Here is a 26,568-nt window from a genome sequence, read left to right as displayed (position 1 = left end):
CGTGGCGAAACCTACAACGTGCTGACATGACGAAAGTTTCCAACGGATTTCTCATAAACAAACAGCATGTGACCGGCGTCGCCTGGTGAAACATTGCTGTGATGCCTAGTGTAAGCAGGAGAAATGCGTACCATCAAGTTTCCCATTTTGATAAAGATCAGATTGTAGCCTATCGCGATTGCGGGTTATCGTGTCGCGACATTGCTGCTCGCGTTGGTCGAGATCCAATAACTGTTAGCAGAATATCGAATCGGTGGATTCAGGAGGGTAATATGGAACGCCGTGCTGGATCCCAACGGCCTCGTTTCACTAGCAGTCGAGATGACAGGCATCTTTTCCGCAAGGCTGTAACGGATCGTGCAGTCACGTCTCGATCCCTGAGTCAACAGGTGGGGACGTTCGCAAGACAACAACCATCTTCACGAACAGTTCGACGACGTTTGGAGCAGCATGGACTATCAGCTCGGAGACCGTGGCTGCGGTTACCCTTGACGCTGCATCACAGACAGGAGCGCCTGCGACGGTGTATTCAACAACGAACCTGGGTGCACGAATGGCAAAACGTCATTTTTTTGGACGAATCCAGGTACTGTTTAAAGCATCATGATGGTCGCATCCGTATTTGGCAACATCGCGTTGAACGCACATTGGAAGCGTGTGTTCGTCATCGCCATACTGACGTATCACCTGGCATGATGGTGTGGGGTGCCATTGGTTACACCTCTCGGTCACCTCTTGTTCGCATACACGGCACTTTGAACAGTGGACGTTACATTTCACATGTGTTACGACCCGTGGCTCTACCCTTCATTCGATCCCTGCGAAACCCTACATTTCAGCAGGATAATGCACGACCGCATGTTGCAGGTCCTGTACGGGCCTTTCTGGATACAGAAAATGTCGGACTGCTGCCCTGGCCAGCACATTCTCCAGATCACTCACCAATTGAAAACGTCTGGTCAGTGGTGGCCGAGCAACTGGCTCGTCACAATACGCCAGTCACTACTCTTGATGAACTGTGGTATCGTGTTGAAGCTGCATGGGCAGTTATACTAGTACACGCCATCCAAGCTCTGTTCGACTCAATGCCCAGGCGTTATTACGGCCACAGGTGGTTGTTCTGGGTACTGATTTCTCAGGATCTATGCGCCCACATTGCTTGAAAATGAAATCACATGCCAGTTCTAGTATATTTGTCCAATGAATACCCGTTAATCATCTGCATTTCTTCTTGGTGTAGCGATTTTAATGGCCAGTAGTGTAGTAATCAGTGATTGTTAAAACATTGCAATCTGGCCTCTTAAAGTATTTTACACAAAGAATCTTTAACATGTAAACGTCTTGCGTGGGTGTGACTTGAAAGAATACTGGCGTCTACGCTGTTACCACCTGTCCTCCATCCGTCTCGGACGTTAACACGACGGTGCTGCCACCCTTACCAGACCTTCAGATCGCTTTGCCAGGTAATATCGTACATCAATGGCTTTCCGGAAGTTAGGTATTACGACGTCAAGCTAGACACAGCCGCCTATTACCGTCTGGATTTGACGAACTAAGAGAGCACACGGTACTTGCAGAATAGTCGATGAAGCGACCCGAAATGCGGCTAGTCTCTCGAGGACGCTCCATCGAGTTGAAACGAAAATAATGGTGCACGGCTGCGGGGGCGGCTGGCCTGCCCGTCTACTTGCGAGTCCGCCAGCGGCTGCTCCTGGTCTGAGGGAGCGTGACGCGACTGCGCAAACGGCGCGCCGCCTCACAACATAACGTCACGGCGAGCTGTTGGCCGCTCGTTAAACTGTTCTCCAGCTGGGAGCAAATCAGCTCGCAGCCAGCTACTGGCAGCAAGCTAATGGACTCGTACAGGATGTATAACCGAGGTACTGTATGACAGAAAAAAGGTGGGGCAACGCGATCGTCAGCAATGTTTTCGACGCATACAGATCTGTACGATTCGCCAGTAATAGGCGAAATACCCTCAGTCTTCAAGAAGAATATAATAATTCCAATCCCAAAGGGAGCAGGGTTTGACGGGTGAGAAAATTACCAAACTATCAGTTTAATAAGCCACGGCTGCAAAATACTAACACGAATTCTTTACAGACGAATGGTAAAAATTCGTAGAAGCCGACCTTGGGGAAGATCAGTTTGGATTCCGTAGAAATGTTGGAGCACGTGAGGCAATACTGACCCTACGACTCGCCAAACACGGATGCGACCGTCATGATGCTGTAAACAGAACCTGGACTCATCCGAAAAAATGACGTTTCGCCGTTCGTTCATCCAGTTTCGTAGTCCAGTACACCATCGCTGATAGTACACGCTGATGCAAACGTCGTCTAACTGTTCGTGCAAATGGTTGTTGTCTTGCAAACGTCCCCATCTGTTGACTCAGGTACCGAGACGTGGCTGCACGATCCGTTACAGCCGTGCGGATAAGATATCTGTCATCTCGACTGCTAGTGATGCGAGGCCGTTGGGAAAGATAAAGGAAAGGCAAACCTACGTTTCTAGCATTTGTAGACTTAGAGAAAGATTTTGACAGTGTTGACTGGAATACTCTCTTTCATATTCTGAAGGTGGCAGGGGTAAAATACAGGGAGCGAAAGGCTATATACAATTTGTACAGAAACTAGATGGCAGTTATAAGAGTCGAGGGGCATGAAAGGGAAGCAGTAGTTGGGAAGGGAGTGAGACCGGGTTGTAGCCTATCACCGATGTTATTCAATCTGTATATTGAGCAAGCAGTAAAGGAAACAAAAGAAAAATTCGGAGTAAGAATTAAAATCCATAGAGAAGAAATTAAAATTTTGAGGTTCGCCGATGACACTGTAATTCTGTCAGAGACAGCAAAAGACCTGGAAGAGCAACTGAACGGAATGGACAGTGTCTTGGAAGGAGGATACAAGATGAACATCAACAAAAGCAAAACGAGGATAATGGAATGTAGTCGAATTAAATCGGGTGAAGAGTATTAGATTAGGAAATGAGACACTTAAAGTAGTAAAGGAGTTTTGCTATTTGTGGAGCAAAATAACTGATGACGTTCGAAGTAGAGAGGATATAAAACGCAGACTGGCAATGGCAAGGAAAGCGTTTCTGAAGAAATTTGTTAACATCGAGTATAGATTTATGTGTCAGGAAGTCTTTTCTGAAAGTATTTGTATGGAGTGTAGCCATGTATGGAAGGGAAACGTCGAAAATAAATAATTTAGACAAAAAAAAAGAATAGCAGCTTTCGAAATGTGATGCTACAGAAGGATGCTGAAGATTAGATGGGTAGATCACATTACTAATGAGGAGGTATTGAATAGAATTGGGGAGAAGAGAAATTTGTGGCACAACTTGACTAGAAGAAGGGATCGGTTGGTAGGACATGTTCTGAGGCATCAAGGGATCACCAATTTACGGTGAAAATTGTACCGTTGGGCACGACATGGAATACGCAACATAAATTAAGAATGCCTTCGGATTGACACTAATGTGCACAGTGTCAGGTGTGGTGGTACGTCTGTAACTCTATTTGATAGTAATTTCAGTACCCTGCTATTCCTGTATACAGCGACGATTGTTAACGACATGTGCTAATGCACTTCGAAACCACTAGAACACGATTGTACGACGAAATTTGCAGCGTGACAAATAATCATACTTCCTACAGTCTACTGCCGGCCGCGGTGGTCTAGTGGTTCTGGCGCTGCACTCCGGAACCGCGGGACTGCTACGGTCGCAGGTTCGAATCCTGCCTCGGGCATGGGTGTGTGTGATGTCCTTAGGTTAGTTAGGTTTAAGTAGTTCTAAGTTCTAGGGGACTTATGACCTAAGATGTTGAGTCCCATAGTGCTCAGAGCCATTTGAACCATTTTTTCCTACAGTCTACTGCTGAAAATGTCATTCCATAAATACAGCGTAACTGTGGCCCCAACCAAAGAGGAGAAAAATGTGGAAATCTACATCTACATGGTTTTTTGTGGGTTGGCAGGAGAGCCAACACCAGTTATGAGAGGAAGCCGAAAGAGACGCGTTTTGCTGACGCATGCTGGCGTGAGGTCTGGAAGAGGTCAAGGAAATTAGACTTTAGCAAAAAACGTACGTAGCTGCTGGAATACTTAACTTTAATCCATAAATGGTGAACGTCGCTCTTGACTGTACATTATTTACAATATCAATAGTAACTGAACATGGCGCCTTGTTAGGTCGTAGCAAATGACGTAGCTGAAGGCTATGCTAACTATCGTCTCGGCAAATGAGAGCGTATTTTGTCAGTGAACCATCGCTAGCAAAGTCGGCTGTACAACTGGGGCGAGCGCAAGGAAGTGTCTCTAGGCCTGCCGTGTGGCGGCGCTCGGTCTGCAATCACTGATAGTGGCGACACGCGGGTCCGACGTATACTAACGGACCGCGGCCGATTAAAGGCTACCACCTAGCAAGTGTGGTGTCTGGCGGTGACACCACATGGTTACTCTGCAATTCACACTTAAGTGCCTGGCAAAGGGTTCATCGAACCATTTTCATACTACTTCTCTACCATTCCATTCTCGAATGGCGCATGGGAAAAAGGAACAACTAAATCTTTCCGTTCGAGCTCTGATTTCTCTTATTGTACTATGATGATCATTTCTCCGTACGTAGGTGGGTGTCAACAAACATTTTCGCATTCGGAAGAGAAAGTTCGTGATTGAAATTTCGTAACTAGATCTCGCCGCAAAGAAAATCGCCTTTGTTTCAGTGACTGCCACAACTCGCGTCTCATATCACCCTCACCCCTATTGCGCGATAACACGAAACGGGCTGCCCTTCTTTGCACTTTTTCGATGTCCTCCGTCAATCCTACCTGGTAAGGATCCCACACCGCACAGCAGTATTCGAAAAGAGGACGGACAAGTGTAGTGTAGGCAGTCTCCTTAGCAGGTCTGTTACATTTTCTAAGTGTCCGGCGAATAAAACGCAGTCTCTGGTTAGCCTTCCCCACAACATTTTCTGTGTGTTCCTTCCAATTGAAGTTGCTCGTAATTGTAATACCTAAGTATTTAGTTCAATTTACGGTTTATAGATTAGACTGATTTATTGTGTAACCCAAGTTTAACGAGTTCCTTTTAGCACTCATGTGGATGACCTCACACTTTTCGTTATTTAGGGTCAACTTTCACCTTTCGCACCATTCAGATATCTTTTGTAAATCATTTTGCAGTTTGTTTTCATCTTCTGATGACTTTATTAGTCGATGAACGACAGCGTCATCAGCAAACAACCGAAGACGGCTGCTCAGATTGTCTCCCAAATGGTTTATATAGATAAGGAACAGCGAAGGGCCTATAACAATACCTTGGGGAACGCCTGAAATCACTTATGTTTTACTCGATGACTTTCCGTCAATTACTACGAACTGTGACCTCTCTCACAGGAAATCACAAATCCAGCCACATAACTGCGACGATATTCCATAAGCACGCAATTTCACTACGAGCCGCTTGTGTGGTACAGTGTCAAAAGCCTTCCGGAAATCCAGGAGTACGGAATCGATCTGAAGTCCCTTGTCAATAGGACTCAGCACTTCATGTGAATAAAGAGCTAGTTGTGTTTCTAAACCCATGTTGAGTGTGGGTCAATAGACCGTTTAACAAAAAATGGTTCAAATGGCTCTAAGCACTACGGGACTTAACATCAGAGGTCATCAGTCCCCTGGAATTTAGAACTACTTAAACGTAACTAACCTAAGAACATCACACAGATCCATGCCCGAGGCAGGATTCGAACCTGCGACCGTAGCAGTCGCGCGGTTCCGGACTGAAGCGCCTAGAACCGCTCGGCCACCGCGGCCGGCAATAGACCGTTTCCTTCGAGGTAATTCATAATGTTCGAACTCAATATATGTTCTGAAATCCTGCTGCATATCGACGTTAACGACATGGGCCTGTAATTTAGTGGATTAGTCCTAATACCTTTCTTGAATATTGGTGTGGCCTGTGCAACTTTACAGTCTTTGGGTACGGATCTTTCGTCGAGCGAACGGTTGTGTATGATTGTTAAGTATGGAGCTAATGCATCAGCATACTCCGAAAGGAACCTAATTGGTATACAGTCTGTACCAGAAGACTTGCTTTTATTAAGTGATTTGAGTTGCTTCACAACTCCAAGGATATTTAATTCTACGCCGGCCGAAATGGCCGTTCGGTTAAAGCCGCTGCAGTATGGAACCGCAAGACCGCTACGGTCGCACGTTCGAATCCTGCCTCGGGCATGGATGTTTGTGATGTCCTTAGGTTAGTTAGGTTTAACTAGTTCTAAGTTCTAGGGGACTAATGACCTCAGAAGTTGAGTCCCATAGTGCTCAGAGCCATTTGAACCATTTAATTCTACGTTACTCATGTTGGCAGCTGTTCTCGATTCGAATTCTGGAATATTTACTTCCTCTTCTTTTTTTATTGTTATTTATTTTGAAGCCCAATATAGCAGAGCACGTGTACTTTTGTTGTGCCCTGCAGTTTTCCAGGCTTTCCCGGTCACGATAGCTCACTGGATGCACCACGATTAGAGTGAGCCCCTCAGTGTTTTCACCAGATATGTAATACATTCGGGATTCATATGCCGTAGCTTACGGAATGAAAAATTTTGGTCGACACGAAAACCTGCTTAGGTGAACAGATTTATGGAGGATGGCGCGTTTAGGACACAACTCACCTGCCGCCGGGTGGCGTGACGAACGAGGCATTACGGCAGAAGCCATCCGTCTCGAGGAGCAGCAGCTGTATGCCGGCTGCGCGCACCTACCTGCGTGGCATCTCTAGTGGTCGCCGGCTGCACGCTACTGGATACTGGCTAGGACCGCGCCGCGACAGCTCTGCACCGGCCTCTCACACACATACACGCACACACTCACAACCTGTGTCCGACATTAAGCGTTGCGCCGCTGCTTGCTGGCGGAGCAATGAAAGGAATAATGCTCCTGCAAACTATCACTAATATACATATAATGAAAATTAATCTTCGAATTTTTTTGTATCTTTACATTCAGTATAGTCTTTCCGGTATTTATCCTTAGCCGACAGAAACTGCTATTAATAAGTACCGGAGTGCAGCAACCAACAAAGAATTCAAATGTGACCAAATAGTACCAGAATATGTCTCTGTCACAGGGAGAGGTCAACATGAACTGAGTTATAGTGACATGAAGTCCAGTGATCGGGAACCTTTTCTACCATTGCTGGACAAATTCTGGACATGAAACAAACTGCTCAAAGAAAAAAGTTTTGCACCACCCTAGCGAAGAGCCAAGATTTTTGTAGTGTCGGCCGCCGCACAGCAGCCGTCAACTCGGCGCGGCGTGCTACAACACAGCGAGTACCGCTGGCGCCGCACACTATGTCAACAACTGGCGCCAGTGAACGCGCCGTCGCGGGGTTAGCGGCAGCGTACACACCACTATCGATACGGATTTCCCTGGCGGCGCTGCCCGTGCCACCAGAGTGAGCAACCGTATAAGGGCGCCATCTACCAACACTGATTGGCCGGACCAGCGGATATAAGCGAGCTCACTGAGCCCGTTTAACCAGTTCAATCTTCGCCGATAGCTGTGTTACTACCCGGCTGCTGGATTCACGACGACCGAACCGTACTGTGGCCTCCCTGGCTGGAAACTTGCGACGCGTCGGTATCGACTGGTTGACAGTGGTTTGGACTTGTATTCTCTACTAGTGACTCTGATTTCTCCTTGGCGCTACAGCCAGCGAAGTGTTGTGTAGTCGAACTTAAGTTTTGTTTTGAGAGACAGAAGGTCAAATAAATTTCGTTATCACGAAATATTTGTTGTGTTATAGTGCGGACATAACAATTTTGCTTCTCTCTAAATCAGAAATTTAATTGTTGACGACCTTTTCACTTCAGAAAATCGTTACCTACGCAATGGAGGTAAGACAAAAGGGTATGATCTCAGTGCAGTTAAACAGAGCGCCGCGATTTGTCGGCATTCGTTAACGAATTTGTGCAAACTGTTCAATGTTTGATCATCCCTCTAACATGAAACTTCCTGGCACATTTGTGTGCGGGACCGAGACTCGAACTCGGGACCTTTGCGTTTCGCGGGCAAGTGCTCTACCAACTGGCAGAAGTAGGGCCGTGAGGACGGGGCGTGAGTCGTGCTTGGGTAGCTCACTTGGTAGAGCACTTGCCCGCGAAAGGCAAAGGTCCCGAGTTCGAGTCTCGGTCCGGCACACAGTTTTAATCTGCCAGGAAGTTTCAAGACTTGTTCTTTCGTTCCTTCCCCACCTGGAATCTTACGGCCACGACGTTCGCAGACACGGAATTGGTGCAAAACTTTTTCCGTGTTCCCCCAGCAGTGCAGCTGGGGCGATACTCACTCTTGCCGCTGCGGAAGCCGTGCGAGGCGTGGGCGGCGCGTGCGCCGGTCGGCAGCGGCACCGGCAGCGGCAGGGCGCAGGCCAGCGCCAGCAGGCAGAGGGCGCGCGCGGCCCGCATGTCGGCGCGTCGCGGCCGCCGCCGCTACCTCGCCCACATCGCAGCGCCCGCGGTCGCCACCTGCGGCACCACACCAACAACGCACCACCGTCAGCGACACACACTCCACCACACTCGCACAAGCGTCTTACTGATGCACTGCCACTTCCTCGGACGAAAAAGAAAAAAGAAAAAAATTGCAACCAATACCCCAAAACAAGTTCCAAATTCCATAACAAGTGAACAAGTAACCAAAGTTCCATTTAACACCATTATTTGCATAATAACCAGCAATTGAAACAAGAACCTTATAGCTCGAACAGTCCACGGCTATACTGTCGGTTCATAGTGACCAACGGGCATAATATTTCGGCTATCAGACATGTCGCCATCGCCAGGTGCGCTGACGAACTGAGCTCATGAGTTTTTTTTTTCTTTTTTTTTCATCCTCTGATGGACGAAGGAAAGCTGTTTGAGGGCATGCTGGATGCTGGCGTTCCTTTTCAGTCGTTGGGTTTTTACATAGTTATTTTTATTAGATACAATTTATTTTTCCTGCATATGCATTGTTATAATTGGTTGACAATTTCGGTATTGCAGGTTTTTAGGAAAATGAAAACAACATAAACAAACATATTACATTGTAAAATTTAAGCTTACAAAAGTATGAAGTACACAATGTATATAGAAACGAAAGAAAAGAGACATACAGAATACAAAATAATTGGGATACAAAGAGACATATAGAGTACAAATTTATGTTAACATTATGGGAATTTATTGGATGATTGAGTTAAATAAATGTATTGTATATATGTTTATGTTTGTGGTTGATAATGAGGTGTGACAAGTTGTTGCGTGATGGGGGAATGTATTTGTACTTCGGTTTTAATATATATATATATATATATATATATATATATATATATACTGTTGTGTATTACGGATTCCGAGTGTAGCTGGCTCTAAAACTTTTTTCTTTTTTTTTGTGAATAGTTTAATCTGAAATATGTATAATAAATAGGTATATATATTACATTATTTATCCTGTTTTATCCTGAGAGGGGGTGAGCGGTGTTTGGTGTTGTTTAGATTGTTTGTGTTTCCTGTGGTGTGTGTGTGTGTGTGTGTGTGTGTGTGTGTGCGCGCGCGCACGTGCGCACGTGTTTGTGGTTAATCTTTTATTGTTTCGTCAAGGTGAGTTGGTGTTGTTGTGTCTGCAGTTAACGGTAGCAGGATTGGGATGAGGTCACCGAATGGTTTGGCTGTGTTTTGGGCTATTGTGCGTGATGGAGGAATGTATTTGTACTTATGTTTTCTGTTTTCTCTTGCATTAATAGTGAGAATATCCTCCATGTCCGAATTGTTGTGGAGAATGTCTTTACCATATCTCGCCCTAAGTTTGGCCATTCTGGTTTCGAGTGGTTCTATGCCAGAGCTTGTATATACTTCATTGCTGGCGGTTGTAGGGGGGTAGCTTGGTGATGCTGCGTATTAGTCTTCTTTGTGTTTTCTATAGTTTTTCCGCTATGTGGGCCTGTATTCCCCCGAGTGGGGTGACTGCGTATTCGAGTATTGGTCTTATAAATATTTATATATATGTAGGGCTGTTTCGTCGCTGCAGCCATGGAAGCGTCCTTGAAGCTGTCTTATTAAGTTTTGTCGTAGTCGTGTTTTGTTCAGAAGGTTATTTAGGTGTGTTTTCCAGTTCAGGTGTCGGTCTAAATATACTCCAAGGTATCTGGCTGAGTTGGTCAGTGCGAGCGGCGTGTTCCATAGTGTTATTCGGATGGCGTTGTCGTCTTGTTGTCGTTTTTTGTCAAGATATCTGTGTTTCAAGAGAACTGTCTGCGAAGACGTGGGCGTCGGAATCTGTCGTAGCGTCGATGTGCCTGCTACGTCCGCCCTGGTCGCCAGTTCGTACCTCTTGCTGAGAGTCTTCTTAATTACATTCAGTGGCGGGTCCCAAGCCTTGATGAGATTGTAGCCGCAATCTCGGTTGATAAGATCTGCCCTGGTGCGAATTTCGCTAGCCTCCCTTATAACGCTGTCCCAATATTTAGAGGTCTGAGCCAGAATCTTGGTACGCTCGTAATCCATCTCGTGTTTTTTGGACAAAGAGTGCTCTGCTACCGCCGACTTATTTGGATATTTCAGTCGAGTGTGCCTTTGATGTGCTCGGCAACGATCTTCGATGGTGCGTACTTTTTGTCCAATATAAGTCTTCCCACACTCTCAGGGAATTTGGTATATGCCGGCCTTCCTCAAACCGAGGTCATCTTTCACACTTTCCAGCAATGCCCGTGTTTTATTGGGGGGTGGGGGGGGGGGGGGACAGAAGACGGGTTTTAACTCGGTGTACGAACTGGCGACCAGGGCGGACGTAGGACGCTACGACAGATTCCGACGCCCACGTGTTCGCGACTGCCGGCGCGCGGCCGCGGACGGCGAAGAGAGCGGCCCGCGGGGGGAGGGGATTTAAATCGGCCGCCCGCCCTCAGGAGCTCATTTCCCCCCCCCCCCCTCAAGTCCTTTTGTATTCCACTCCTCTGCCTACCCCACTCCCTGTCGCGTCTGCCCCCCACCCCTCTTCTGGGTCCTCATCCTCCATCAGCTCCTTTCCCGGTTTCACCCTTCGCTTTTACTCTCCTTTCCCCCCTTTTTTGTTTTCCTATCTTCTGTCCAGTTTCCCCCCACCTGCTCACGACTGTGGTATGTCACATTTGCCAACTTTTTAGTGCAGTGTTCCAGTGACTATTCAGTGTTGTTTGTCTTTCTCGTGCTGCGAACAGAAACCATGCTGTCGCTAGGTGTGAATTTTATGTCTTTTGCGAACAGAATCCAGACTGTCGCCGTGTTTTTTAATTGTCTGTCTATTGTTTTCCCTGTCTGCTTCGTATGTACTTTATTAGCATCATCATCCCTCTGTCGTTTGTTTTAAGTTCCACGATTTCTTTTCGCCATGTTACTCTTTAAGTCTCCGAATTTATCGCCTGTTTTTAATTATTTATTCTCTAGAACTTTCTCACAAAATCTGTAGGCTGGAGAGCGGCATACTAAGCTGCTGCCAGCTTGAAATTCAATAAAGAAAAAAAAAAAATCAGGAGCTCAGTTCGTCAGCGCACCTGACGACTGCGACACGTCTGATCCCCGAAATATTGTGCCCATTGGACACTATGAACCGGCAGCATACCCGCGGACTGTTCGAGCAACAAATACGCCGGGAGAAACTGAAGAATCACATCAAGAACCATATACTTATAAAAAAAGATATAATCTCAGTAAACTCAAACTCGAAATCATAGTAAATCGCAAAATCATTATAATTAAAATTAGCAAAGTAGAACCAACGATCTCAAAGAATACTTCGTGGGAATACTCTTTGAGAATCGTGAGTAATGGCTAAAGAAAATTTGATCCATTGTGTCTACGTTACGAGAGTTACCCGAAGATGGTCAGACATGTTTGAATACTCGTATATGCAGGCGCGGTTAGATTGTTTTTCGAGGACTGATAATTGCGATCTACTATAACGCAGTGAAACGAAACATTCACTTCAACTTCTTTGGGTACTGAGAAATAACGGTGTTTTGCATAACTGGCGGACCTCACATCCAACAATTTTAACTGTAAACACGGCCAACACAAGGAGCTGCAAATCAAAATGTTGAATACATTTATTTAAATTCATCACATTACTGCAGTAAAGATGTGCAGACGTCAGATTTTATGTAAGGCTCACGTCATTTTATATTTTTAATAATGAATACGTCGCTTTGTGCTGCTAAGAAATTCCCGGGTTCGATTCCCGGCGGGGTCGGGTGTTGTGTGCTGTCCTTAGGTTAGTTAGGTTTAACTAGTTCTAAGTTCTAGGGGACTGATGACCATAGATGTTAAGTCCCATAGTGCTCAGAGCCATTTTTTGCTAAGAAATTCATCAGTGGAGTAGGAACTGGCCGCCAATAAATCCTTCAGTCCTCGGTACATCGTGCTTTATTACTACCTAAAGTTTTTATGGCTGTTTAAACTGTGCGTTCGTTTATAATGGACATCCTTCTGCAACCAAGTAAGTAATTTTAAATCCCAATGTAGAATTTTCTTGTTTCTAATATTGATTCCATGAACTGAGCTGTTCATTTGAAAATATGATATATTATATACGACCAATTCCGTTAAGGAATAAATATATGGCGAAACAGTGGCTGATATCGCCAATTACTTGAGCATGTCTCTGCAGGACGTTCTTCAGTCCACATCAGGAACTTGGGTTGCTCTTGCCTTTCTCCAGCTTGTCAGCCGTCTCAACCTGCCAGCTATTTATTGTTCGTGCAGCTTGATGTCGCACACACGCTGTAAGAAATACAAAGACGCATTTTTAAAGCAGAATCATAAACGGATATTTAAATACAACTGCGTAGGCTTCCGAGGCCAGTGTTAGATGACGTAACAGTTTTCTGAGTATAGTGCCGCGTTATAATGTAAAACTCTATACTGGAGAAACCGTGACCGAAACATTGGCTTTTCCAGCATACTTATTTTATATTATGACGCGGTACGACAGTCAGAAAACTCTTGTCAGATGCTCCACGGTAACTAGAACATAACTTGTGGATTCTCTCTCACTATTCCGAGCACCCGTCTTCATCTGACGAGGACACGTCTTGACGCTCCTACTGGCAGGTACGAATGAGTACTGGACCACATAAATGAGACTTCAGACCAATGTTTCGGTGTTACCCACAGGTGGCGCTCCGTTTCCTGACACTAACAAGTAATTACAGAAGCAGAGAAGAGCGTGTCAGTTAAGTTTTGGGTAGAATTCTGACTATAGGCTACAAAACCTCCGCTGCATATTGTAGAATGTATCCAGTGTCCAGACAGCTTGTCTCAGCGACTTACAATACTGCCGTAGACGACCAGAAGTCCCTTTCCATTAGCCTCGGATGTCTGCTTCTTTCTGATGTTATCACACCGGTTTCTCCAAGGACTCTCAAGACAGCATTCTTCTAGCTGCGAGTATTTGTAGCAGGGGATGTGGCGTGAATTTCTGGAAAACATAGCGCCGCACCTGTTGCCATTATGTCTGACCTGTCACGCTAAGACACGCGTTACGCTGGTGTGTGTGTGTGTGTGTGTGTGTGTGTGTGTGTGTGTGTAGATGTTTCTTTAAGCAGATGTCGTTGTGAATTGACACGCATCTGACATCTGCCTATATATCTACACTTCGCAATCCACATGTTCGTCAAAAGGGTAATATATAAGACAGTTCTCGTAAAGTAGAGAAGGTTAAGAGATTAACGCTTAATTGACAGCGAGGTCACTTGAAAAAGACCGCTATCTCAGCCTCAGGTACAAAAGGAAGGAGGAAGTGATTAGCCGTGGTCTCGCCAAAAGATCTTAGCAGAAAAACCTACAACTGGACTTCAAACGGAGATTTGAGCCTCATTTCCGCGTCATCATTAAATATACGTGTGTGTGTGTGTGTGTGTGTGTGTGTGTGTGTGTTTATACAGATGAGAATTTAGCTGAAGCAGTGGTGTCGCTAAACATTGCCAGATGAACAGGGTGTAATGAGGGAAACTGCTGTCAGACCGATAGTGAGTGGAGCTCGCCTTTCTGACCGAGCGGTTCTAGGCGCTTCAGTCCGGAACCGCGCTGCTGCTACGGTCGCAGGTTCGAACCCTGCCTCGGGCATGGATGTGTGTCATGTCCTTAGGTTAGTTAGGTTTCAGTAGTTCTACGTTCTAGGGGACTGATGACCTCAGATGTTACGTCCCATAGTGCTTAGAGCCATTTGAACCATTCGGTAGTGAGTGGACCAGTAGGCCCCAGTTGCGATTGGGAATACATTTAAATAAAATATCAAAATCGTCACTACTACACTGATATGTTTTATTCTCCATCGTTTGGTTCGGAGGAACTGATACGAAAAGTGGGCTCACGGCATCGTCCAGCGATAGATGCTCAGACGGCTTGGCCCCTCCTTTAAGGCCAGTGATAGGATGAAACTGTAGCCTCGGCTGTGCTGTGCCGCGCAGGTGCGCGTCGTGCAGCGTTCCGGTCGGGTGGTCGCGGGTTCGAGGCGGCCGCGACCGGCCGCGGAATGCACCTCACTCAAGGGCGCTCTCAGCCTCGTTTCGCGGCCTCTTACTTACCCTGCAATTTTCCTAAGTCATTCCGCCGCCTCTCGACGTGCCTTTTTAATCGAGACCACACCCAAATCCCTCCCGGAACTTCACGAAATATGGCCGTCGCACGCTCGAGTGAAACGCGGGAAACATACTAATTTTCCAAGCGAACAAAAATGCTGCTCGTCGGGCAGAAGTTTTTTTACGGCTAAATCCGTGCGCAGCGTTCTGCAGATACAGGAATGGTCACACTTTTGCCTGCTTGGAACTTTGCGCGCTAAAGTAGGATTTTCCCACTTGTGTTTCCATGCAGCACAGTTCGTTTTACTCTGTACGGAGCTTCCTCGCAGCAATATAGAAATTTTAGAGGTAACATACTGCGACAAATGTATTATATCTTTGCCATCGGCGCACGGAACGCATCGAAGGTACAGACTGTGGTCCTCGTAGATTTAGAGGCGGTAACTATGCCACGTGATCGCCGGCCAGATAAGTCGGCTCGCTGGGGAACTACAAAAACGATAATATAATCAGCCGCAGAACAGATGAAAGTTAGTTCTCTTCAAGCAGATCACCACCAGCTACGCTACGCCATCATCTTCTCGCCGCCAGCGCCACTGCCGATTGTCTCTGAGAATGACTTCGCACCACACCGTTGGACTGCCGAATTCGTCGCCTGGCTCTGTTGTACTGCCATGGCACCGTGTCAGCTGTGCCCAATGACAGGTAGAGTCAGAAAGATTCCCTCTGTGCTACTTCGGGCTATGTCGCGCAGAACACGATGAACTTGCCCACGTTAGTATGAAGTGTGACTGATCTCATCCTGTGGTACAGCTGAACGTCTGGCTTTTAAGTGTCTGTTTATTTTCTTGCGGACTTTAATTTTTTCCCAGAGACGAGGATCCGGCGATAAAATCTGTACTTTGCTGGAAGGTAGGAGACAAGATACTGGCAGAAGTAAAGCTGTGAGGACGGGGCGTGAGTCGTGCTTGGGTAGCTCAGTTGGTAGAGCACTTGGCCGCGAAAGGCAAAGGTCCCGAGTTTGAGTCTCGGTCTGGCACACAGTTTTAATCTGCCAGGAAGATTCACATCAGCGCACACTCCGCTGCAGAGTGAAAACCTCATTCAGGATTCCTCCTTTTTGCCAATGTGTCACGTCGTTGCACTTACCCATGTTTACGTAGAACGTCCGCTCAAAACACAAATGTGTCACTGATCGCTACTGCGTTGGTTCAAATGGCTCTGAGCCCTACGGGACTTAACATCTGAGGTCATCAGTCCCCTAGAACTTAGAACTACTTAAACCTAACTAACCTAAGGACATCATACACAGCCATTCCCGAGGCAGGATTCGAACCTGCGACCGTAGCGGTCGCTCGGTTCCAGACTGAAGCGCCTAGAACCGCTCGGCCACTCCGGCCGGCTGTTACTGCCTTATGCTCAGATAGAGGCAGTGCACACGCGTCTGAGCTTGTTACTCGATCGCTGCGCCATCTGTGAAGGCTTGGGGTGACTAATTATTATGTTTGCACTCGCAATACATTGTGCAGACAGTATCCACATACACTGAAGCGCCAAAAAAAACTGGTATAAGCATCCGTGTTGAAGTACAGAGATATGTAAACAGGCAGAATACGGCGGTGCGGTCGACAGCGCCTAGACAAGAAGTGTCGGCTACCGCTGCTACAACGGCTGGTTATCGAGATTTAAATGAGTTTGAACGTGGTGTTATAGTCGACGCACGAGCGATGGGTCACACCATCTCCGAGGTAACTACGAAGTGGGGATTTTCCCGTACGACCATTTGATGAGTGTACCGTAAACATATCTCCAACATCGCTGCGGCTGTCAAAAGATCCTGCAAGAGCGGGACCAACGACGACTGAAGAGAATCGTTCAACGTGACAGAAGTGCAACCATTCCGCAAATTGCTGCAGATTTGAATGCCGGACCGTCAACAAGTGTCAGCGTGCGAACCATTCAACGAAACATCATCGATATGGGCTTTCGGAGCCGAAGGCCCACTCGTGTATCCTTGATGACTGCACGACACTATTCTTCACGCATCGCCTAGGCCCATCAACACCAACATTGGACTGTTGATGACCGGTAACACCTTGTCTGTTCGGATGAGTGTCGTTTCAAATTATATCGAGGGGGTATGGAGACAACCTAACGAATCCATGGCCCAGCATGTCTGCAGGGGACTGTTCAAGCTTGTGGAGGCTCTGTAATGGTGCGGGGCGCGTACAGTTGGAGTGATATGGAACCACTGATACGTCTAGATACGAATCTGACAGGTTTCACGTACATAACAATCCTGTCTGATCACCTGCATCCATTCATGTCTATTGTGCATTCCGACGGACTTGGGAAATTCCAGCAGGACAATGGGATACATATGTCCAGAACTGCTACAGAGTGACTGCAGGAACACTCTTCTGAGCTTAAACACTTCCGCTGGCCACCAATCTTCCTAGATATAAACATTACTGACCAAATCTGGTATGCCTTGCAACGTGCTGTTCAGAGGAGATCTCGAATCTCTCGTACTCTTACGCATTTATGGACAGCCCTGCGGGATTCATGGTCTCAGTTCCATCCAGCACTACTTCTGACATTAGTCGAGTCGATGCCATGTCGTGTTGCGGCAGTTCTGCGTACTGCGGGGGTGGGGCTACACAATATTAGATTGGTGTAACAGTTTCTTTGGCTCTTCAGTGTACAGGGTGATCAAAAAGTCAATATAAATTTGAAAACTTAATCAACCAAGGAATAATGTAGATAGAGAGATAAAAATTAGCACACATGCTTGGGACGACATGGGGTTTTATTAGAACAAAAAAAAGTTCGCAAAATGTCCGACAGATGGCGTGTGAAAGATCTCTTGCGCGCGTCGTTTGGTGATGACCGCCGTGTGTTCAGCTGCCACTTTCGTCATGCTTGGCCTCCCAGGTCCCCAGACCTCAGTTCGTGCTATTATTGGCTTTGGGGTTACCTGAAGTCGCAGGTGTATCGTGATCGACCGACGTCTCTAGGGATGCTGAAAGACAACATCCTACGCCAATGCCTCACCATAACTCCGGACATGCTTTATAGTGCTGTTCACAGTATTATTCCTCGACTAAAGCTATTGTTGAGGAATGATGGTGGACATATTGAGCATTTACTGTAAAAAAAACGTCATCTTTGCTTTGTCTTACTTTGTTATGCTATTTATTGCTATTCTGATCAGATGAAGCGTCATCTGTCGGACTTTTTTGAACTTTTGTATTTTTTAGTTCTAATAAAACCCCATGTCATTCCAAACATGTGTGTCAATTTGTACCTCTCTATCTACATTATTCCGTGATTTATTCAGTTTTCAAATTTATACTGACTTTTTGATCCCCCGGTATATCAGTGAATTTAGCTGCAAAATTGTATCATTCACACGTAAGTAGGGAGATACGACATCCTAAACATGGGTATTGGATTCTTTAAAGAATCGGAGTGGAAGGCTTGGCTGTAAGTGCTATTAGGAAAATGGGCCAACCGCCTGTGAAGTGTTTACTACTTGCTACTTAATCGGAATTGTCATTCACAGAAGATGTTAGTGAAGAAAGATGCTTTTGTCCTAACGAAAATAAAGTGTTGTCTCTTAGGGAATGAGCATTCTGTGCGCACAAAGGTGAGGACGGTACGGCGCACTCGCGACGCGCAGCGACAAATGAGCAGGCGCGACGCCGTGTGGAAACGGGCGAGTTGCCGCCGCCATCCGCCACGGCCGGCAGCTGGCGTTATGACCGCGACGGCATTCCTGCGGCATTCCCGCCGCGCTCGGCGCAAAACGCAGTCGCAGCCGCCTTTCTCTTACTCTGCTCGCACAATGGAGGCGCCGACGCGGGCGTGCCCTTCGTCTCTAGGTGCTCCTGGTGCCAGTTTCACGAAAATCAACATCCACACATTTCATCACCGTATTCGTGGTAGACGAAACTTTTCCAGCATTATTATCATTGGCATTCGGACACGTAAGATTAATCTGTACATACATCTGGTGTTACGCATTTGATTTCGGGAATTGCGGATGCCCATTTCAATAAAATTCTTTCGGGTGTACGGCCGCGCCATACTGGCTGCCTCCCTCGGAGTGACTACATGTAGTTTCTTCTCCCTTTATTATTAATTCATCTCCATCGCCCCATATCGGCGGAGGCTGGGTTGCCGGCGGTACAAAAAAAATGGCTCTGAGCACTATGGGACTTAACTGCTGAGGTCATCAGTCCCCTAGAACTTAGAACTATCAGTCAAAAAAATGGTTCAAATGGCTCTGAGCACTATGGGACTCAACAGCTGTGGTCATAAGTCCCCTAGAACTTAGAACTACCTCAACCTAACTAACCTAAGGACAGCACACAACACCCAGCCATCACGAGGCAGAGAAAATCCCTGACCCCGCCGGGAATCGAACCCGGGAACCCGGGCGTGGAAGCGAGAACGCTACCGCACGACCACGAGATGCGGGCAACTATCAGTCCCCTAGAACTTAGAACTACTTAAACCTAACTAACCTAAGGACATCACACACATTCATGCCCGAGGCAGGATTCGAACCTGCGGCGGTAGCGGTCGCGCGGTTCCTGACTGTAGCGCCTAGAACCGCTCGGCCAATCCGGCCGGCGGGGATGAGATGAGGAAAGATGGATAGAGAAGCGGAGTACGACAGGTGGAAAGAGAAAGTTGATAGGATGGATAAATATCGGGGCGGACTTCATTCTGTGGTACAGATCTACTTATACAGTAGATCAGGCGCTAAAAGACGGTTGGCTTATTAGACGTCGATTCAACCGGTCCTCCAGGGTACGATTCCATCATCTTACCCAGAACGCTCTATACCTGCCGGCCGGAGTGGCCGTGCGGTTCTAGGCGCTGCAGTCTGGAACCGAGCAACCGCTACGGTCGCAGGTTCGAATCCTGCCTTGGGCATGGGTGTGTGTGATGTCCTTAGGTTAGTTTGGTTTGATTAGTTCTAAGTTCTAGGCGACTGATGACCTCAGAAGTTAAGTCGCATAGTGCTCAGAGCCATTTGAACCATTTTTGAGCTCTATACCTCACCCGGTCGTGGAAACAGGGGGTGATGATGGCGTGGTACGCGGCGCGCATGTACCACTCGTGTGCTCTCCGCGGGTGGAAGTTTCCCCGATGTGGACCACCCTGTTCTCAGCCCAACACACACCACACGATGTGGCGGTACACTAAAGCACCATAGTTTAGCGCTTTAAAAGTTTAAGTACTATGAAAGGACATTTCTACTGTTATAAAGTAGAAAGCTGTAAATATCCATCCTTTCGAACTCTTAATACAGTACTTACGAAAATCGAGTAGATTCTGATATTTGCTACAGTAGTTCTCTAGTCTTACTTGAGTAGACATGTTCCAACATAGGCAGGATCCTAGCTTAACACATATATTGCCAGACAATCGCCTCAGACATTAACTTCTTGTTTCTAAGCGATTAAAATTACTCCCAAGCTGTGGAAATAGTCTTACGCGTAATTTTTCAAACATATCACAGACTGCTGTATCTCCACAAGTAACGGGCAATAATGCGCTACGAAGAGGATGTTTCACGGAAGGTGATGCAACGTACACGAGAAAAGTAAAAGGGATAACACAGAATTTCGATACCAATATTTCATTCTAAGAACATGATCCCTGTAAATCTGATATCCGTTTATCCCCCTGTACTTACCCGTACGCCGTCTGATGACTGCGTTGTAGCATGGATCTTCATAAATTTTCTTCCATATTTCGACGAGACGAACAGTTACCTTTTGTGTCCCCCTTACTGAATTCCTGAACCTGAAACATGTTAGCGCTTGCCGCCCGCAGTGGCCGCGCAGTCAGAGGCGCCATGTGACGGATTGCGCGGCCCCTCCCGCCGGAGGTTCGATTCCTCCCTCGGGCATGGGTGTGTGTGTTGTTCCTAGCATAAGTTAGTTTAAGGGGCTCCGGAAAGGCTCAAAATCATGAAAAGTTCAATTTTTACTTTTTTGCGTTTTCTGAATCTGCAGAATATTACCTTTTAATAGATATATAATTTATTCAATTCCGAAGACTACAACTATTTTTAAATTGTTTTTGAAATGTGTTCTACATGGGCGTGACCCACTGTGGCGCTGTTAAACTGCTGTCAAATGGTGTTATTATTAACGTCCGTGTTCATCAGGTACATTTTAGTGATGTGAGATAAAGTATGTGTTGTGGCTAACCTGTGATGGTTCAATATATATCGCTGGTGTGATTGTCGATTGTTTCATGTTTATTTACTCTGTCGTTATCTCGAAAATATTCGTAATTAATTCTGTTTCTTGAGTCTCTGTTTTGTTGAAATATAATAATGAGTAAAAGTAAAGTTGCTGTTGCGACTTTCAATGATGGCAACATTGTAAGGTGCAAGGTATTTAGAAATATGGGAATGAAGATAGGTTCTAACATGGTACGAGCGATGCTTGCTTTAGACAAGGAACGCCTTCGGGCTGCAGACAGGGCTGTAAAGAGTCTAGAAATACAAGCAAGAGTAGACAGGAGGAGGAACAAGAGGAAGCTGGAGGAGGAGTTTGCAGAGGATGAAGATAATCCATCCTATGGACCTGGAATGCACTAAAAAGTTAATCCAATCTTTGTCGCTCGATTCCCAAAACTTTTATTTTCTCATACTAATTACATGTTTTCTAAGGATCTTCCAAACATATTTGTTTCAAACTTTCAGTAAATGTTACACAGTACCTTCTGGATAATTTAACACAGCCTTTTTCCAAAAAACTGTATATTTTTGAATATATAAATAAAAAATTGCAAAAAAATGTTGTGAATTTTCATTACAATTGAAAAAAATCATCTTTAATAACAGAACTAAAATTTTGTAAAATCCCTGTGTTAAGTTGTAGTCCATATTCCAATAAATAATCTGTAAAAAGTTCAAGTTCCTACCTCAAATACTCTGTGAGGAAAGATGTAATTTATAAGCGTTATTTTAACATTGCAAGTATAGGGCGTTCCGGAGCCCCTTAAGCAGTGTACAAGCCTAGGGACCGATGGCCACGGCATTTCGGCCCCTTAGCGCTTTTCACAGGATGCCGCATATTTTCCGGAATGCAGCACCGTTCTTTATTCCATCTCAGGAAGGATTAACGGTCCTTGCTCGAGAGAAGAATTACGGTGGGAGGTCGTTGTCGAAAGCCTTCACACTGTGATTACTGCACAAGTAAAGAATTTCTTTTGTTTCCTCTGTTTTCCATCACGCGCTCGTCCCATAAAATACATCGACTTGATGACTTAATACCTTCGGCGAAAGGCGCTAAATAACAGCATTTGTTCCACCGTTTCTTTACGGCGACACATTAGTGCGAATTAACACCGTGCGCCTGAGGTACGTATTGATGGCGGGCTAATTCCAGTGTTTTCCGCTCGTGCAGTTATAACGTCGCTGAGGTTGGGTGACGCCAACTGAAGAATCGCGACTGCGCGACCCTCTGTTGACACGAATACTGAGTAGAGCCCGTGCTTCTCTAATGATTTGTCTTGTTTCAGAAACGACATGTTTCCCCTGCACTGTTACTCTGTTTATTTATTTCATTATCACGATTTCGGCATGAATGTCATTCTCCAGTGATAATTCAGTATAAAGTGCATTAGTATACAGCATATCGTTAAGGAGACATCGTTCTCGTGTACAGTCATATTTGCAAAGTTTATTTCATGTTCATGCGATGCAGTGCAAATTCTGCAAGACTAGGGATACGAGTAAACAGAAGAAAATCATTTTGCTTGTCTGGTGGAGGCTACGCCTAAGGCTGAGCACAAAACTACAGAAGAAAGCTATTAGGTTGCGTTTTGTGGTTTACAAAAACACTAAAGTTTACCGCAGACCACGCATGACATTTTTGATTTACATCGCTTGCCATATTGGTCTAGACATTCGCTAATTATTTTTCTGAGTTGGTTGGGCAAACAGAAATAGCCACTGTGCCTCCGATGCACGTTTAGGAAACCACTGCACTGTACCATTAACTTCAAAAGCACATACACGTCAAAGGGCAGCAGTAGCGGGGTGATTCGTAGATACTCTGATAGGGTACTGTAACAAGAAACTTGGCATTTATTTGAGCTCCGCCATCTATGCCTTTTAGATCTCTAAAATATTTTGGGATTCCGTTCTTAGAGAGAAATGTTGGTATAGAAATTCTGTGTTATCCCTTTTACTTTCCTCGTGTACGTTTCATCACCTTCTGTGAAATATCCACTTCGTAGCGCTTTATTGCCCGTTACTTGTAGAGATACAGCAGTCTGTGATATGTCTGAAAAATTATGCGTAAGACTGTTTCCACAACTTGGGAGTGATTTTAATCGCTTAGAAAGAAGAAGTTAGTGTCTGAGGCTACCGTATGGCAATATACATGTTAAGCTAGGAAACTGCCTATGTTTAAACATGTCTACTCAAGTAAGACTAGAGAACTACTGTAGCAAATATCAGAATCTACTCGATTTTCATAAGTACTGTCGGCCGGAGTGGTCGTGCGGTTCTGGGCGCTACAGTCTAGAACCGAGCGACCGTTACGGTCGCAGGTTCGAATCCTGCCTCGGGCATGGATGTGTGTGATGTCCTTAGGTTAGTTAGGTTTAATTAGTTCTAAGTTCTAGGCGACTGATGACCTCAGCAGTTAAGTCGCATAGTGCTCAGAGCCATTTGAACCATTTCTTAAGTACTGTATTAAGAGCGCGAAAGGATGAATGTTTACAGCTTTCTACTTTATAACAATGTGGGAAATAGAAGATTATGTTGGCTGTGCTGGGTTTTTAATAAGGTTCTTCTCGAATGTTAGTCCAATGTCTTTGCAACTACGCTCCTCTCTAAATGAGATCGTCAATTTGCAATGTCGCGGTGTTATCACAATGTGGCGATTTTAAACTTACGGACACTGAAAGCAAGTTGCCAATCTTTGGACCATTTTAGATCTTACCACGATATCACTGAACGTTAGCGCAGTAATAGCGAATTTACTGTACATTAACAGTATCGTCTGCAAAAAAATCTTAAGTTACATTTAATATCGTCTGCCACACCATACATACAGAACTTGAAAGACAAACGTCCCAGCATACTTCCCGATGGTATGCTGGATCCTATTTCAACACCTGTCGACGATTCTCCACGCTGGAAAACAGGCTGCCCCATCCCTACGAGTGACAAATAATCAGTAATTCAACCTTAAGTACTGCAATGTTTCGTATCAGCGAATACAGCGCCTAATCGACATTACTTAGATATCTTTAAGAGTACGGAACATGCGGAGCGACGCGTTCTACGTAGTGGCTATCGACTTCACTACGGGCACCAGCAAATATATATTGGATTCAGACCGCTAAAACTATCTGCCGCCGTAGGTTTGGCCATCAATTTCTCGTCAAAGCCTGCGTGTTTAGCGAATCCACAAAATGTCCTACCAGTATTGCTAGCAGGAGTGGCCGAGCGGTTCTAGGCGCTATAGTCTGGAACCGCGCGACCGCTACGGTCGCAGGTTCGAATCCTGCCTCGGGCTTGGATGTGTGTGATGTCCTTAGGTTAGTTAGGCTTAACTAGTTCTAAGTTCTAGGGTACTGATGACCTCAAACGTTAAGTCCCATAGTGCTCAGGGCCTACCAGTATTGCTAGAGCTAACGCCGTGAAAAATCGTTTGACGTGAGGAGTTACTGACGGATGGCGTGGAAAACCCAAGTGGTGGAGTCTTTCCGAACATGCCGGGCAATATCAAGTGTGTTAGATATTCTGAACACACTTTCGAATGCAGACCAACGAAATGGAATAACGTCATGCAAGTCACTTCTCGCTTCAATACGAAGAGAGCATCACGACCGCTAGACACTCGAATATTTGTATGTCATCGTAGATGAATTTATAGAGGAACAATACTCGTACAACAACGAAAGTGCAAACTACCGTAATAAACATTACGCTCGCAGTGTCTGCCCGATTCTTTAGCGGAGTCGAGATCTAGTTTACGCATGTTACTAGTAGCGGCCATTCGATAAGCTTATTTTCAAACTGACTTATCTCGATCTCAGCCCAATACTCAGTTTGTAGTTCCAAAATATTTTCTACCTCCTTTTCCATCAGGCTAGTTGCTTTTTTTTTCTTTTCGGTGTGGTGCTTACACTGTTGAAAACTGTATCGGAAAACCAGCGTTGTTTCCAGATCTCCTTTCTGTGTGTATTTCGAAACTGTCGTACTTCCGCGCAGGCAGTAGAACCACTTCAAAATGATCCGTGTGAACTCGATGTCGGTCTCTTGCAAAGAACGTTATTCTGATTGGCTTGGGATACGTAAGTCCAAGAGTTTAAAACGAGGCAAAAACGTGTCATCTCTTGCAGTTGATGTGGAGCTACTCGGCAGAAGCCTGAAGCACGAAAGGTTTTATGAAGTGAACCAGCTTTCAAATAAATGTTGGACGTAATGCTAAGCCATTTTTTAATAATGTGCTTTCTTTTCAGTTTTAAGATGTCAAGTTCGTTTGTCACCACAGAAATAATGATTTATTAACTCCTGTACGAAGATAGCCATTTCTCTTCGATATTTTAAGCCTAATATAAGTATTTTTTCCCTAAATCTGTTGTTTACGTAATGTTCGAGAAGTTGTAAATCATATTTGATTTTTACGTTCAACATATAAAAATTATTCGTGAGGGTATTAGGAACTACAAGGACGAAAATACCCTCAGCAACTGTAAATCAACTACGGATAATATGGCCACAGAAATGAAAAAGTTAAAAATTATAGTTATTTTTAATGACAACACACAGAAAAATTGAGTGGTTTTACTGCAAAGAGATGTAATTCCAAAACCCAAAGTTTGACCAGGATTTTTCTTTCCATTGTATCCGTATTTGGCAACGGCCTTGCCGCAGTGGCTACTCCGGTCCCCATGAGATCACCGAAGTTAAGCGCTGTCGGGCGTGGTCGGCACTTGGATGGGTGACCGTCCGGGCCGCCATGCGCTGTTGCCATTTTTCGGGGTGCACTCAGCCTCGTGATGCCAATTGAGGAGCTACTCGACCGAATAGTAGCGGCTTCTGTCAAGAATACCACCATAACGACCGGGAGAGCGGTGTGCTGATCCCATTCCCCTCATATCCGCATCCTCCCCTGAGGATGACACGGCGGTCGGATGGTCCCGGTAGGCCATTCGTGGCCTGAAGATGGAGTGCTTTTTTATTGTATCCGTATTTAGAACATAAAAAAGGAGCCATGTGCAAAAAATTTGCCTCAAAACAGAACATTAGAAGATTATTTTAAAAATTTGTGTGCCCTGAAAAATTTTACTTCTTGGTGGAAAGTTATTCTGGAAACATGCTCTCTAAGTGCCGCTGGAGTATGCTGGGATCGCACGTGATCTCGTCCCGGGACGGCAGCCGTGTGAACAAACCGGTTGGTTTTCTCGGCGTTCGACAGGAACGTGTTGGAGAGACCGCGCTGCTTGCTCGTTGAATGCCACGTTTCGTGTTTATACGGCTTAAGAGTCGGCTGCCGCAGAGCTCGTGACAGCGCGATTACGGACGAGTCGCCTGCCAGGGAGACGGACCATCCACACAACTGCAGACCAGGGCGCAACTCACTCGCCGTAATAAGCCGCCCGCTCTCGCAGCGCGGGACTACAAATGGACGACTAAAAGCTCTCTTAATACCGCGAAATGAGCGCACCAGGAGACTCGCACGCCACCTAACCGGTATTTCAGACCGAGGCCGCTTGCTCGCGCACGGCAGTGAGTGACAGAGTAGTCTGATAGGAAAGAAGGTCATCAGCAGCTTAGCCATCATTTCAACATCATCATCACCAGTACAATTTTGTAGCACAATTCACGTGTTAGAGATTACTTATTTTGGCTTATATTTTTGCATTCTAAATTTACTTCGGTGTTATTCATTGCCTGTAAGCTCTAGTTATAAAA

The 26,568-nt window shown here is 45.7% G+C and overlaps 1 long non-coding RNA gene and 1 pseudogene across 1 annotated transcript in view; one reads left to right on the top strand and one right to left on the bottom strand.

Annotated features, from left to right (window-relative positions):
- Positions 1–8,475: 8,475 nt before the first annotated feature.
- Positions 8,476–26,568, bottom strand: part of LOC126188889 (uncharacterized) — a 181,600-nt gene continuing 163,507 nt past the window's right edge. The window contains exon 3 of the long non-coding RNA XR_007537873.1: positions 8,476–8,535. This is a non-coding gene — a long non-coding RNA (uncharacterized LOC126188889). The remainder of the gene's footprint in view (positions 8,536–26,568) is intronic.
- LOC126189161 (5S ribosomal RNA) lies at positions 25,509–25,626 on the top strand (annotated as a pseudogene).

The sequence above is a fragment of the Schistocerca cancellata genome, chromosome 5, assembly GCF_023864275.1.
Source record: "Schistocerca cancellata isolate TAMUIC-IGC-003103 chromosome 5, iqSchCanc2.1, whole genome shotgun sequence".
NCBI classification, from domain to species: Eukaryota; Metazoa; Arthropoda; class Insecta; order Orthoptera; family Acrididae; genus Schistocerca; species Schistocerca cancellata.
The sequence above is the reverse complement of the archived record's forward strand: the minus strand, read 5'-3'. Positions and strand labels throughout refer to the sequence as shown.